A 17,227-nucleotide genomic window follows, 5' to 3' on the forward strand; every position below is an offset into this window, starting at 1 on the left:
TGGAATAAATGCGTCAACAATTTATGGCATATTATGTAGACATTTGGCTCGTAAGCCACTTTCGGCTACACTCAGAGAGATTTGATGACTATAATTGTAATTTAATAAAAAATTTTTGTCAAACTCTTCATTAAATTAAAACTAAGTATTCGATAAAAACCTCTGAGTGAGGCCGTTTATGTAAACGCGCTAAATATTGATTAGGATGTGATGCAAAACGGAGTATTATGTTAAAAACTAGAATAAACATCGTGACTTTTATGTAGCCCCTAGATTTTTTTATCTGAAATATAAAAGTGAAATTCATTTTTTGAGCCAACAAAAAAAAAGTTTTTCATATCGAGTGCAAATTCAGATGCTAGCCACAGATTAACTAAGATAAAATGATCAAATTGAACAAAAAGTAAGATCAGTAAATATTTCTAGATAGTGAAAGTTAGAGCTAATGAATAATTTAAATACCAGATTCACCTAATTCGCAGAGACAGCCAAATTCGCTAAATTTATAATAATAATTAAAATTACAATGTAGTTTAACCACACTAACACATTTATTACAAAGTGTTTTAGTATCAAACAATTCTAGGGTGCTAAAAACACGATGTAATGTAGAATAAGTGTTATTTATTATTCACAAGTATGAAATACTTAGTGGCGCACTAAATTTCTCTAATAGGTTAAGGCATCCAATGCTGCTTAGTAGGTACTTAATTATGATATACTGACGCCGAAAACCGAAGAAAACGTAGCAAAACGAGCGGGCATTAAGATTACAGTTTACTAAAATAGTATGTATGATTAGTATTAGATTTTGGTCACAGTTTTTTTTAAATACTACATAAAATCTCTGTTTCTTGTCTCTACTTTTGCTTTTTTTTAGGGTTCCGTACCCAAAGGGTAAAAACGGGACTCTATTACTGAAACTTCGATGTCTGTCCGTCTGTCTGTCTCCAGGCTATATCTCAAGAACCGTTACAGCTAGACTTTTGAAAATTTCACAGATTGTGTTGTGTTGCCGCTATAATAGCAGCAAATACTAAAAACAAAATAAAATTTATATTTAAGGGGGCTCCATACAACAAACGTGATTTTTTTGCCTTTTTTTGCTCGATATCAATGTAATGGCAACAGGTATGGACATGAAATTTCCACAAAGTCCTTAATCATATTATATTATGTACTTTAATAATTAATAATAATATTAAAATAAAATAAAAGTTTAAGGGGAGCTCCCATACAAATAACACAATTTTTTGCCTAATTTTGCTCTACAATGATACGGAACCCTTCGTGCGCGAGTCTGACTCGCACTTAGCCGATTTTCTTTGTTTGATAAGGTTTTCTGTTCGGTTAAATTATAACCTTTTACATAGGAGTATGAATTAATCGTAAAGGTATATAAAACGAGTATGACGTCATTATATGAATATTGAAAGTAGTTAGGCATAGGACACGGGGAACAGAATACAATGTACAGACCAACAGAATTTTACCCCGTTTTTATGTTAGATAATGTAAATTTATAAAAAAGTCTAATCGAAATAAAATTAGCGTAACTAAAATGTAAATGAAAATGAAAAATCTTTATATTTCCAAATAGGTTAAAATTTAGTTTTAGTATTTAGTTAAAATTTAATTTAAAGTCAATATTATTTTTTTTTACAAAATATAGGTAGTAGTCCTAATGTCGTTGAAACTAAGGTCGAATTTCGACCATTGGGCGATCTCTAGTTATGCTAAACCGCACTACACGACATCGGTAATACGCGACACGGCACTCCAACGGCTAGTGTCAATTAAGACTGCAACGCGACGCGTAGATGCATTTCTAATTTTCTAAATTTGTACTGAATTGACAGAATTCAGTTGCGTGAGACGTCTTGCAAATCTGTCAAATCCATACAAATTTAGAAATGCAACTACCCGTGGCGTTGCGGTCTGAATTGCCCCTTAGGATGTGAAGTATCGACCCGCACTGCAGTGTAGATACGCCTATAGTCAAAACTATTTAAGGTGACACCAGCGGTCATTGATCTTTCTAGTCTAGGAGCTATGTGAAAAATGCTTACACCGTATTAACTTGATAACTTAAGAAAAAAATTAACTCTAAAGACACAAACTATTATAGATTCATCGGAAAACCTCTTGGTAACTCTTAGTATGATAAACTCCAACTATTATGAGTTCGAAGTGATACTTATTAGTTCATTTCAATACTTCATACTCAGTTCACATCGCGTATGCGAAATACGATATCGATGAAGTGACAGATGTTTCTAGTCTAAACTAGAAACATCTGTCACTTCATTGTCAATCGCGGTTTGTGTGGAAAATGATGAAATATGACAAGGTTTTTGACCGGGGGGTGTTGCGCAATAAATGCGTTTATCGCACGGAAACCGTATATTTCTCCGGAAAAAGTATTTCCCGCAAATCAAAGACATACCAAATTTCAGCAAAATTGGTTCAGCGGTTTGGGCATGAAGACAGACAGACACAATTTCGCGTAAATTAAAATATTATGGACGAGACAACACACTAAAAACAACACCTCTATTAGTCGTAGTAAGCTTGCATGATGGTTTATCAAAAAATATACAAAAGAAACGAAACCTATATTTTGAGACAAAAGTCATAAAAAATCCACCCGGTTAAACTTTTTCATAAACAATACTTCTAAGGTAAAAAAATATTTTTATTAGTAATTACGATACTAATTAAGGCAGAGAAATGTATTTTTCTAATAGGCTTAAGGGAGGAAACGACGTACTATAAATATAAAATTTAGTTACTGAGGATTATTCTGTTTTTTTTTTCAATTTAATTCTTTCCAAATTCATGCAATTGTGAGATTTTCAAATTTTTTTTTTACACGTTTAAAAAGTCGATCCCACGAAGAAATCTTTTTTAAATTATTATACTATGTATGTACCTATAATATATTATAAAACCCCTTATAAAAATATTTTATAGTCGCATTCCCAAATGTCTTCCTTAGATTACATAAAAATATTTATTTACATATTATATATACAAAACAATTATGTTATGGTTAATGGCAATAATAACAATATTTTTGTGCACATTTTTTCCTTTTTTTTTACAAACGGTAAATAATTTTATTTTACAAAGTAAATTAATGAATACGTATTCATATTAATTTTTAGAAAATCTTAATATCTTCTTATTTATTTTCAAACATTTTGAAATATAATCTAAAACAAAATTTAATCTAAAATCTTCTAAACAATGTCTGTTTTCTAGTTTCTAGATTATTTTTTATTGCCATACCAACTGACAATATTTTAAAATTTTATTGAAATAAGAAACGATAAAGGTTCTAATTTAGTATAGTAAGGATTGTAAAGTATTTTAGAAACACAATAATATAACATAATGTACATAATGGAAGTCCAACGTGTGAGGCCTAAGTATATTATAAGGAAAAAAGTTGAGCCCTAGCTCCTTTTATAGTTTATAAGTTGAAGTAAGGTAAATTAATGTACATATAAAAATATTATATGAGTCACTCTAGTCAAAACAGTAGCTTGTAAAAAATCTAGTCGTTAATCTAGCCATTACAATCGAGAGAAAAAAAAAAAAAAAAAAAAAAAAAAATTGAGAGGACGGCAGTGATTCATGAATCAAAGTCATACTTAAAAATCCCAGATAAACGCATTTGAAGTAGTTCAGTAATAATGTTAAACCTACCGGCCATTTTTTAGTGCTTAGGTATAATAATTATCAGTCAATTTAACCAAAAAAATTTGGTGTTAATTTTTTTTACAATAACATCATTTTATCCCACATAAAATAGTTGCAGAACGGTCACTTCGCGTCGGTGGGTAGAGCGGGGGTGACGTGGGGGTGGCGCCAGGGAGGCGCGTGCCTCAATTAGTGGTGGTATTTCTTAGGAAAACTTTCGTAACCTTTTTCTCAACATTTTAGTACTGAGTGATCATAAAAGGAAAAATACGTGTATTTTTATTTTTGACTAGGAGCAATATATCGAAATTTGGCCGGAAGGTTTAATTTCACCCTGTATATAGCATTCCAGTATGTTATAATAATGTAAGTTTTTAGGTAGTTTCAATAAAATTGATATTTTTTGTTAATTTTTGTTAATATTAATTGATATCACACTTTTTAGTGCTTCGAATATTATTATTTGAACGATGAACTACCGACAACATCAAAATTTATTTAAAACTTCCCGGTTTTGTGATTGAGCATTCGCGCTTAAGCAAAATTTTACTAAAATGATTTCAACAGAAATCGTAAGGAAAACTATAATTATCAGCAATACCTTTTACCGCCAGGATCACAAAGATTTTCTTTATTCAGAAGTTAAGAGTTCAGAGTCACCTAGTTCCTAGAAACGTAATTTTCAAATACATAATGATAAGAACTTTTTATACTTTTCTGGTGAATTTTCAATAATAATATATCGTTTTTGATTTTGCTTATAAAACCAATTTAATTTATTGTCAATTAGGGAACAGTTATTTTGTTTATTAAGATATGTAATTATTGTTAATGAAATTTCTAAATTATTGTTAATTAGTGTTAACATAATATTGTAAATTATTGTGAATGTTGTAATGGCACAAATCTACCAAAAACAGTAGAGTTAGAATAAGTATTCTGTACAGGTACTCCCTTACTATTAAAATTCTATAAACAGCAAATAGCTATAATACAAGGTTTGTACTGTCTGACATATTGTAAACGTCGTATGACAGACATCTAAGCATACCTTGATAATTATTGATATACGCAACGTTCATATTATTTTAATAACAAGCGGGGTATATATTGATAGTGTAAAATTTCTTCACCTATTCATGTTGTTTGATTTGAGAAAATATTATGTTAACGTAGTTTTTGAAGTATTATAACCAAAGTTTATTTCGTTATTAAGTATTTATTTTGTTAAATTTTCGTATTTTGGAACCGAAAAATAAGATCAATGTACATAATATAACTTTGGAAAATTATGGCGGAAATTCATCATCTCAGAAATCGATTCATATGTGGGCCTACGTTATTTAGTCGAGTTACGTCAAGTCAATGTTTGACACAGACATAACTCGACCAAATAAAGGAGGTAAATCATTTGTTATAAATCTATTTCTCTAATAGTACCATGTAATACAACTATATAGAAAAATCATAATAATTATAATAAAAGTTATAAATAACAAACCGTAATACCTCCCATATAAGGATACAATAGATTACAATTAATTTACGGATACAATAAGACAGTATTGTTAAGTATTGTACATTTGAAAGCAGTATCAAAACGAGTGCAACCTTTAGTAATGTTAAATCTAAATGCTTAATGTTATAAAAATTTGAAAAACCAAAAAAAAAACATGTTTAAAAAATATCACTTCATCAAAACCTTTTTACTGCTTCATATATTTTACCTTTCACAAATATTTCATTAAATCACTTCATTCTGTTTTATCTCATAAATATAAAAATATTATGAAAGTAATACGTACTCACTCATTTAAAATATTTGAAAACGGAAATAATATCGAATGTTTAACTTATTTAAGGCTTTTTTAAAATCATTTTTATACTTTTAATTAATTTTCCAAATATAAAAAAGCTAACACTGCGGCAGGGCAGGCAGGCCGCAGCCGCAGGGCGGGCCGAACGGCCCGAACGGATACGAAAATAGCCGAAGTGTAAATTAAGAACATACTACTACTAACTACGTATTGCACTAGTGACTTGTTGGACTTAGCAGTCCACGTGCTTCGTGGATCATCGGTTTTGTTCGGCTATTTCCGTATCCATTCGGCCTGCCCTGCCCCGGGGTAGTTCCAGATACCGAAAACGCTATACTATCATCCAACCCCGCGTTCCATTAGACGTTAAAAACGCTAACGCTCAAGACCGTTGATTTTTTATTAAAGAAAGCAGGTCGCTGTAGTCCTGACGTCACTGCGACCCATGAGGATCAATTGTGACTCCTTTCTCAAGACCGTAGTTTTTCCAGTTCCACTAGCATATCAGCGTCATCAGTGATACTACCAACTTCATCGTGGGTCGTTTTGAGCGTTGCATTGCTCGAGCGAAAACGATGACGTCATGAGTGACGTATCCACCGCGATCAAAACGTCAAGTGGAACGGCAGAAGGGGACGTTTTGAGCGTTTTGACCATTTTTAACGTTCAATGGAACGCGCCCCAAGTGTATTTCTTTCGTTTCGCTCTATTTTTTTTTTTAACAATGAAAGGGGTCAATTTTATTTTTATAGTACCAAAAAATCATCCAACAATCAAATTAATTTTTACACCTCTTCTTCGATTTATTAAGTTTTTAAGTACTTACTGTATATTTTTGTAATTAATAATAATTAAGTGATATGTAAAAAGAAATAATCGTGCTCGACTAGCAATAGATTTTCTTCAATCATTATTTTACGTAGGATCATATTCATACATTAATATATTTTGTGTGTAATCGTAAGTTTTATTATTTCGATAATATGTAGGGATAAATAAGCACTGTATGTATGTAATATCAGAGAAGATGATATTTGGCATTTCGCAGATCTACGTTATTTAGTCGCGTTATATCAAGTCTATGACAGATTTAGGCCTAATAAAACCATCGTCTGTTAGTGTTAACAGCTTGTTAAAATATCATGTCTTCTCCTTCATTCATATGAAAAACGAAAGAGGTAACGTGATACTTCAAGCATTACCTTTCAGTCGGTGGTGAAATTGGGTCCTAACGCTACAGTCTATACTGACATGATATAACTCAACCAAATAACGTACACCCTTTACCTGCCTATTGTATTATTCTCTGATGGTACATAAGGTAGTTCCAAATTAATCATTATGCTGGATTAAGGTCTGCTATACTAGTAATGTAAGTTAAAATGTTAGTAGTAAGTAAGATGTACATTGATGATCTACTTCAAGGGCTAAACCAAAGATTAACGTAGACTGCGAGGGTGGAAGGATCAAAAGTATGTCTCTTATGAATAGTCCTGCGCCATGGTTTTTTCCAATCTTTTTCTAATTATTCTTTTTTTAAACCACAATAAGGAAGTGCTTAATTGGTGCCAGTTTGCTAAGGTTTTTACTTGAAATTTATTGTGCCGTAACCTACGAATAATAAAAACTAAGAAAAAGTAACTCTGTCGAAAAACATGTTTTACAATACTTGTCAAAAATGTGTACCTAGGTCCTACTGTCCTAGGTACACATTTTCAATACATTGGCATTGCCAATATATAGGCGGCTTTCAGCGGTATCAGGCTGACGTTACATGACAGTTCGAAAAGAATCAAATTTAAAACGGCCCCCGTATCACGTATCTCGCAAGAGCAATGCGATATCAATTATTGCGCGATAATTGCTCCAAAATCGTAACTTCGTAACACGTATCAGCCAAAACAATACGATTGCAATCGATCACTATACATGACACTATTGTTTGTGACATTCATGACACCCAACAATCACTCGCGCGATTATTGCTATTGGATTGTTGATCGCTACTTTTACGTGATAAGGTAGCGGTAATAGTATGGGAGTTACGTTTCCTTAGTAGGCTGTAACGTGAATATATGAACTAATCAACGACACTGTTGAATACATAAGATAAGTACGCCAATGTTATATTGTCACTTTTATAAATATGTCTTAATTTTGTACATAAAGAGAATAAATAAATAAATAAATAAACTTCAGTTAAAAATCTCAGAAACGCGACCAAATTATTAATGCTAAAATTGTTGTAAAATATCACAATCGAACCATGCGCACAATTTAGGCTTTAAATAATCTTAAAAAAAACAATTTGTTCAAACATCTTGTTTACGTTACGTTTAACATTTTTAATTTCATTAAAAATACATCGAAAGAAAAAAATAAAAAACAAAAAAAAGGTATTGAAACGCGAAAATATTTTTTGTTGCTATATTTGCATTGTTTTATTGTATAATTTTCATGAAATTTTCATTAATTATTGTACAATAACTATAAACGCTTCATTTTCATTCACCAACATCATCAAATAATCATTATCATCATCATAATATCATCGTTCATCAATATATTATATAAAACTAACGCACAATTATTATAATGTTGTATGATATCACATTTCTATACAAAGCTGTGTGTCGCTATTTTAACCATTCTTCAAACCTTTATGGCAGGTTTACATGATTGCAACCCAGCAATCCAAACCAGCGCTGGATTGCTACTGGAATAATGTAAACGGGTACTGGAATGCACTGGAATTTACTGAATCGCAACCGGTGCATTCCAGTGCCCGTTTACATTATTCCAGTATCAATCCAGCGCTGGTTTGTATTTCTGGGTTGGAATAATATAAACCGGTCATAATAAAATGTATCCCGTATGAGTATAGTCTTGCTTTCAATGAATTTGTATTATAGTCCTGTATAATTTGTGTATATTTTGTTAGGGAACCTATTTAGTAACCTTAGTGTTTTGTAAGGGTTTCATGGAAACGAACTCGCGATGGTGTATCGACGGTAAAGTTACACGTGTTATAGGGTAAACGGGGCAACTAGTCAAGTTGCATTCGATATTTTCAACGGTGAAGTTACAACGAGTTAGAGCTATGGCGATTTTCGATGCGTTGTGTGAAATGCATGTTTGATTTCTAACTTTTCAGCTGTTAAAATTATTTAATGTGACTTGTCTAAGTACCCTGCACGAATTTGGACACTCAATATTAATTCTTACTGTGCTCCAATTCTACTATTTTAATGCAACATTAAGGCCCGAAACACATAACCGCGTTGCGGCACCGCAACGCAGAAATTGACGGAATTACTTATTTCGTTTTTTTTACATAATTTTGGGATGATTTTGCCGCTGGTTTTGGCGCTGCGATGCCGCAACGCGGTTATGTGTTTCGGACCTAAAGCTAACTGGACCTAAGTTGTATAAAATATTATAATTGGTATAGTTAGTGTTAATTTTGTGTGTTCATCAAGAAAGATTTGCCTTACTTATGAAAATTATAATTTACAATAAGAGCTGTATTTTTGTTAAAGATATCTTTCTTCCCTCGTATTATATTAGTTTTTACTTAGTTTATAGATACTATGTTAAAGAAATGTAAGGATTGTACATATAGCGACAAAGATATATCGACGAAGCGACACGAACCATAGCAACAATTAGATATAGTATGTAACTTACTCAAAAGTAAGGATTAGGCTTACGTACTTAAGTTTAACATAGTTATGATCGGGCAGATTTGTTTATTACTATGTAGTTATTATGACGTATCAAAATGCATCTAAAAAGTAGAATATGTAATAACCTATTGAACGTACAGAATGATTTTGTAATATATTATACTTTTTACTTTTATAATATCCTAAGCATACTTAACCGTAACTTCAAATGAAAAGTGCTTGATAACTAGGTACTAACTAGTTTGGGGTAATTAAGCCTGCAACGCGATGCATTCCTAAATTTTTATTTAATTGACAGATTTTAATTGCATGGAGACGTCAGTGAAGTCTTTCAATTCAATACAAATTTAGAAATGCGTCTACGCGTCGCGTTGTGGTCTGAATTGACCCTTACAAGTTACAACACATAACAGATATAGACTATATAATATGACGTATAAACATTTTAATGTTCATAATAATCGACATTATTTATGCATTTTTCAGACACTTGAAGTCCTAAATATGTATATTTAGGACGAAAATGTCTAAAAATTAAAGCCATTTGATAAAAATTTCAAAACTTGCTGATGATTGAGTAAATAGTGGCCAGTTTCTCAGATCTTTCGACAGGAGTCTCTTTCTTTACAGGACCGGAGAATATTTTTAACAGGCGTTGATTTTTTATCAAAAATAATCTCTGGTGCTAAAAAAATATTATAAACTAGATGACGCCCGCAACTCCGTTGCGCCGAAACTCGTTCAGCGCGCGGGAACCGTACATTTTTCTAGGACGAAAAGTATCCTATGTCCTTTCCCGGGACTCAAAGTACCTCCATGCCAAATTTCAGCCAAATCGGTTCAGCGGTTTGGGCGTAAAGAGGTAACAGACAGACAGACAGACGGACAGACAGACACACACACTTTCGCATTTATAATATTAGCATGGATTCCAGTTAAAAACCACAATAAGACCGCTTAACCACGGCGTAGAACACCAGCTCATCTGAAAGTCAAACATATTTTTTTTCATAAATTTAGGGGGTGAACAAGCATCATAATATCCAAATTATATTATACTTGCAAAAAAAATCACAGCCGAACATAGAACCTCCTCCTTTTTGGAAGTCGGTTAAAAATCGCCAGTTTTAAATTTTCATCGACCTGCAAAAAGTATAATATTTTTTACATTATAATAGGAGATCCGTGTATAAGTGGACCTTTAGCTATCTGATAACTATAGCTCATGTAGATGAGCGAGTTCTTTCATCTGTGTACTGTCCATTGGCATCGAATTTTAAGAGTTAACAAGTATGTGTAAATTTTTATAAAATTCATGTAACAACAAAAAATTTCATTAAAACTATCCTTGACCGAATTTTTACGCAACTTACTGGCAAAACTTTGTAATACAAACAATAATTAATTATTGATTAAAAAAAACATACTCATTAGGTTATTAGATGGGTGAAGGTATTAAACGCGAATCTTAGACAGCTATTAGGCACTTTTCATTTGAATTTAATTTAAATATAGTACAATTAAATACTGTAAATATAATCAATACTTATTTCAAGAGACACTAATAAGTAGATATGTATAATATAATAATCAATCAATCTTATGCGATTGTGAATATCTAGTCATAGAAAAACATATTTAATATTGTTCTATTTAACAACGGCCGAACTATTATTATTTAATGATCACTTAATTTCTATTTATTGAAGAGTCTGACAGAGAATTCATTATGGGGTTTATGTCAAAATCTTCATTAAATTATATTAAGTAATCATTAAATATCTCTAAGTGCGGTGGTAATTAGTAAGTAAGTACAAGCGGCTAGGGGTGCCAAAAGAATAAAATCATTAACTAAATACTAAACCAGCGAATCACATTATCGGTCGAGTTTAAAACGTATTAAATATTAATAATGATCTTCATTAATAATCTAATGGCCGGCTTACATTATTCCAATCCAAACCAGCGCTGATTTACTATTGGAATATAATGTAAACGGACACTGGAATGCACTGCAATGTAAACGGGCACTGGAATGCACTGCAATGTAAACGGGCACTGGTATGCACTGCAATGTAAAAGAGCACTGGTATGCACTGCAATGTAAACGGGCACTGGTATGCACTGCAATGTAAATGGGCACTGGTATGCACTGCAAATTGCAATGGAATAAAAAAAAAGCGCTGCATTGAATCGCTGGATTGAAATAATGTAAACCAGTCATTAAGGCTGTTTTATTACTTGGCCACTTTATTATTAGAATTTATTCTTTTGGAAACCCTATCTTTGTAAATTTGGTGTCAGCCGGCTTACCAGCATTACAAGACAACCTGTAGAATACATTATTGCACATGGTATGATAAAAGTAGCGCTAGAATTATAGATATCAGTCATCTGGTAAATTTGCTATTTGATTGAATGACTAGCGAATTAATTTAATGAAACCATTGATTTTAATGACTAAAGGCCAACTCGTCAAGTCGTTGACTGTAAGTTGTAACTTTTAACGTCTAAATTAAAGGGCCAACTCGTCAAGTCTTTATTTGTAATTAAATGGTTTCATTCAATGAATTCGCTAGTCATACAATGAAACATCAGATTCAACCAGATGACTGCGACATAGACTTATTTGCAAATAAATTGGTTGAACGAATTTATTTGCAAATTATAGTACTTGATCATAACGTATGGATTCACTTGTTTAACACTAGAAATACCGGAATTCTGAACTTCCTAGAAAGACCAAGAGCGGTCAAATGACCCATCGTATGTTTTTACATTTTTTGTGTGTCTTACTATCTAGCTTTTGCATTTTATTGATCATTTAATTATTTATAAATGTAACTAAATTAAATTATAGTACAAATATTCAAGAAAATTTGTAATATAGACCTGCTACCGATATAATGACATTATAATGGCTCCACAAGATTTACTGGATTTGTTCCTGTATTTGACCATAAAACACAATTTTTTCAGATTTTATATTTTGTCATTTTAGCAATAGAATGGTAAAGTTACTCTTATGTACAGTAATTCACGTCTAGAAGCCATGAATATCTTGATGAAAATACCCTATTTGAGGACAAAACTATTATTTTTTCGTGTCGTTTTTTGGTCCCAATATATAAATCTTTTATCACTAAAGCTAAAAAAGTACGAAAATATGCTTTAGAAATGAAATATACTTGAAATTAGCATAAATATAACAATTTTTATCATATAACTACAATTTTGCAACCTTTAGTTTGTTATTTGCTTCGTTTGTGTAGGTAAAACAAAAAATTAAATTAACTCAGCATAAATATTTTATTGAGATTCGAACTACTAATAAACCCTGGCTATGTTAGGTCAACTCAGGCAACAATACTATGAAAATTGACACAGATTTTTGTAGTAACGTTGATAATTTTCAAATAAAGGGTTTTATTAGGCAAAAAACTTGAAATACGTTACAGTATCAAAACAGGCAAGGCAAAAGGTTTTATTTGTGCACATACTATATTTGTAAATATATTACCATTATTTTCACATATAAAAATGTGAATTTTTAGGCTATTTATTTAAATAAAAGTATTTATCCCACTTTTGTCCTATGAGTCATTGACAAGTCTATTTCAGTCAAGTTTTTTATAAATTTTAAATCAAATTTCAAATAAAATACACAAACAAAACATAATAATAATAAAAAATTTGAAAGAAAAATAAAACTTGTAAGAAAATTCCACTTTCTTTAGAAATTTTATTCAAGCGGTCAATTAACCGCTGCGGTCTTTCTAGGTAGGTTGTTATTTAAAACTTATAATTATTGAGCAATTATTAAAAACACGTTATTTCAATTTAAACTATCGAAAATTATTAAATGTCACAAGAGGAAAACGAATTTCACGCAACGGTAACCAAAATATCGCAAATTAAAAATGAAAATGCGGTCATTTGACTGCTCCGGTCTTTCTAGTGTTAAGGACATAAACAAAATTACGAAATTTGCAAATAATTTTGGTTAACTTATAAGATTAAAAGTAAGGATATAGAAATAAAGGATAAGATTTCGTTTTTCGGTGATTGTTTTTCAACTCATTCAAAGTATGTATAAATACCACCTAACTATTACTTAGGCGTATTTTTTTTGTTGCTTAATATGCTACTATTTTAATTTTTTTAAGTTATGTCACGAATTGCGAAGGCATAGGTAGGATTATATCAATTTGTAATATACGACGTAGGACACTAAGGAAGGTATTTTCTGAGTAAAAAGTACGTTATTCATCTTGCGTGGAAATTGAAAATCCAAGATGGCGTCGTTAGTAAGGTTGCAATGGAAATATTACTTGTAATTCAAGCTTTGTTTAAAAATAAAGTCAACAATATTCAATTTGGAGTTTTCTTTTCCCACCCAATAAAAGTTTAATTTTATTGTTTAGTTTGTTAATTTGGAAATTAACAAACTAAACAATAAAAAAATTTGATTTAAAAAAAATATGATTTACTTACGCCGTACTCAGAGATAAATATTAATCCTTCGATCGTGGATTCTTGGAAATCTATTGTTATTTTATTGTGTCTTGCTCACCGCTGAGCTTATGGGGCTTGATGGGTTAGTTAAGTACTTAATTAATATTCATCTCTGAGTGCAACATCAGTACGAAGCAAGATAAAAATTAGTCATAAATAATATTAAGTAAATGTCAAAAGACGTCACAGTGTTGACCATATTATGACATCACTAAAATTTAAATCTTGTTATTAATCATTCTCCTGCATAAAAAATAATGACACTGCATTATTCTAGTTTACTACTCTTGAAGAGAAAGACGTCATTACAGGAAAAATCAGCTTTATATTTCACAAAAGCCGCTTCCCGCTGTATATACCTTTATATTATATATTTGATCTTTTTATATAAAATCAGGGAACAAATAACTAATAAGCAAACGGGTCACAAAGCGGCTACTGTCACCAATGGAAACTCGCAACAACAGAAGAGTGCAGGTGCGTTGCCGGCCTTTTAAGAGGGAACACGCTTTCCTGAAGCTTTGCAGTTCGTATTGGTCCGGAAATACTGCTGGCAGAGTAGACAGAACTAAAAGTTTAAGTACAGATTACTAAATAGTTACTACGTTTAATTCTAAGGGCCTGTCCTCATGTCCACGTTACGACGTCGTCAACGTGGAACGGTGCGGTAACATGGCACGGTACGTTGTCGTACAATACGTATTCTGCTTCTGCTATTGTTAAGAAGACGGAGAGAAATTTAAGAAAAAAAAACGTAAAATGTTGCTACACCGTGACGTGCATTTTCACGTTACTTTGACGTAAATTTTCACGTCACGTCAACGTACCGTGCCACATTACCGCACCGTTCTACGTTGACAACGTCGTAACGTGGAGACACAGGTGGAGATGTGGACAGGCCGTAACACAATCTAAAACAGAAACAAACAGAGATACCTGTAACGGCCTATTTAATGAAGATATAGACAGATAATGTATGGGGCTTATGTCAAAATCTTCTTTTATGACAGTTAAAAAATTACTACTCGTCTCTGTGTGCGGCAGTAAGTCTTATTACCTTTCTATGTGGAAAATACAAAACTCCATCGTAGTTTCCCCCATAAAATAATTTAAGTAATCGTTTAATCTGACAACTGAATAAAAAGTTTCCTTATGTCTCAGTCCCTTGCCTTTCTATGTGGAAAATACAAAACTCCATCGGCATCGTGGTTTCCCACATAAAACAATTAAATCGTTTAATCTGACTGCTGATTAAAAAGTTTCCTTAAGTCCCATGGTTGGAAAAGACAATTGACAGATCAGCTGATTACTACACCATTCAGAATTATTTTACTTCTGACAGACCTTTGTTCACATGACATAAGATTTAGTTTTATATGGAAAATTTCAAGGTGAAGTAACTGAGCAGACGGTAGAGTGGAAATCCCCTAGATGACACATGGGCGTAGACTGCGAAAATCTATGTCATACAATATAATATGTAAGTATATTAAAAATATATGACATATCATTATATTATGATAAAATAAATCCCACCAAAAACATTTCTTGTTAAAAGTTGCCGAGACGTGGTCGTCTAACTTAAATAAATTCTACATACCAGTAAATATATTGTATGGCTTCGCCGTTTCGCTACCGTCGCGGAGGTGATGCGAATATTTAGTTTCTGATCAGTAGCTCTACCATGAGTTTAAAGCTATAGTATTTAACGATACTCGATACCGTCTCTCGTAAATTTTTAGTATGGAAAATTTTACAGCGCCTCTAGCGGTCACTTGTGGAACTAAAATCGCTACCATGAGTTTACAATAAATACGTATCGAATAAAAACTCGCTAGCGACTATTGTTTTAAGCAGTTTCTCATGTGAATCGGTACCATGAGTAAACAATTTGACAAGTGGTATCGTAAAATACTGTTACTACAGTAGTAAAGTAACTCACTAGCCTTTTGTAGGGTGAAAGTGTTTAGTATTGTGAAGAGTTTCATACAAAAGAATAATAAAGCATATTTAGCGTGGAATATGTTAGCGTTGGCTTCACGAGAAGACGAATGACGTGAACAAGGACGACTTCAAGCTAGTGTACGAAAGTGTCTTGGACAATCCACATCCACTTGAACATTTGAGTGATATAATTTTATTATATAAGGTTAAATTATAGAAAATTAAATGAATATAACACTTACTTTTCCATCTATTCCACCATTAATTGAAATTGTGTAGCACTGATAAGCATTTTAATAATATTATGTATTTTCGTTCACGTCTTTTATCAAACTAGAATAGCAAGGAAGTGTTTAAGTAGGTAAAATTATCATCACACAAAAAATAATATGAACCCAGACAAAAAAAGGTAAGATTGTTTTATGGTTTTCGAGTACACTTGAGCAAGTGGCACTTGTAAGAATATAGTTTACAAGAAATAGACATTCTATATCTTAATACAATAATTAATGGTTCACAAGTTTGTAACTTATCTTTAAAAGTTCAAAATTTGTTTCCAAAGTTCATCGAACAATGTCAATATTCAACGTTATTTACATACACTCACAGACTACTAAGGGATACTACGTATCATACACTATGCAATCTCTCTTCTCCTCCTTCTATAATACATACAAGTTTACAAATATATTTGTTTCTTACGTTTACTAATAACAAGTCGCTGTTTTAAATTGGTAGGGTTTTTAAGGCCGAGCTAGAAAGAGAGAGCAAAATCAATTATGAAGTTAGCTACATTACGATTTTTGTACTATATAAACACACGAAAACTACATAAAGAATCGTGTCGTCGCTAGCGAGTTTATATGACTCATGGTACAGTTTTTATTGAAAACTATATCGACGCACGTTTGCTCGCTATCGAGTAAAATCATATACTTTTTCGATAGCAACTCATGGTAGAGCTACTGAAGTTAGTAACCGAAACAGCCGAGCCGTACATATATACCATGTAGAATTTATTTAAGTAAGGGGCGATTTCACCAAAGAAATGGAACGCGTTCAAAGCACTCTGAACCGGTTCAAAACGTATAAACGCGATTATGACATCGAAATGCATTTCACAAGCAAAAACTGAACGCGTTCACAGCAAATCCGAGTTTTATCTTCTGAACGCCCAAAGTCCGAAGTTTAACGTCATAAAACCCGTTCAAGCCCTGTCATGGCGGAAGGAAAAACATAGACAAAATAAATGTCAAGATGACAGTTTTGACACATGCGTTTGTTAGTTTATATATTGTTTCTTGCTATTTTGTAGTTAAATTAACGTGAAAAGGCTTTAAAATGATGAAAACAACTACACTACTATTATAAAGAGGAAAAATTTGATTGTTTGTTTGTCTTGAATAGGCTCCGAAACTACTGGATCGATTTGAAAGATTCTTTTACCATTGGAATCCTACATTAATTCTGCTGAACATAGGCTAAATTTTATTTAGGGTTCCGTAAGATATTTGGGATTTTCGGACGCAAGGTGTAAAAAATCAACCAGAAATGTTACTT

The sequence above is a fragment of the Aricia agestis genome, chromosome 2, assembly GCF_905147365.1.
Source record: "Aricia agestis chromosome 2, ilAriAges1.1, whole genome shotgun sequence".
NCBI lineage: Eukaryota > Metazoa > Arthropoda > Insecta > Lepidoptera > Lycaenidae > Aricia > Aricia agestis.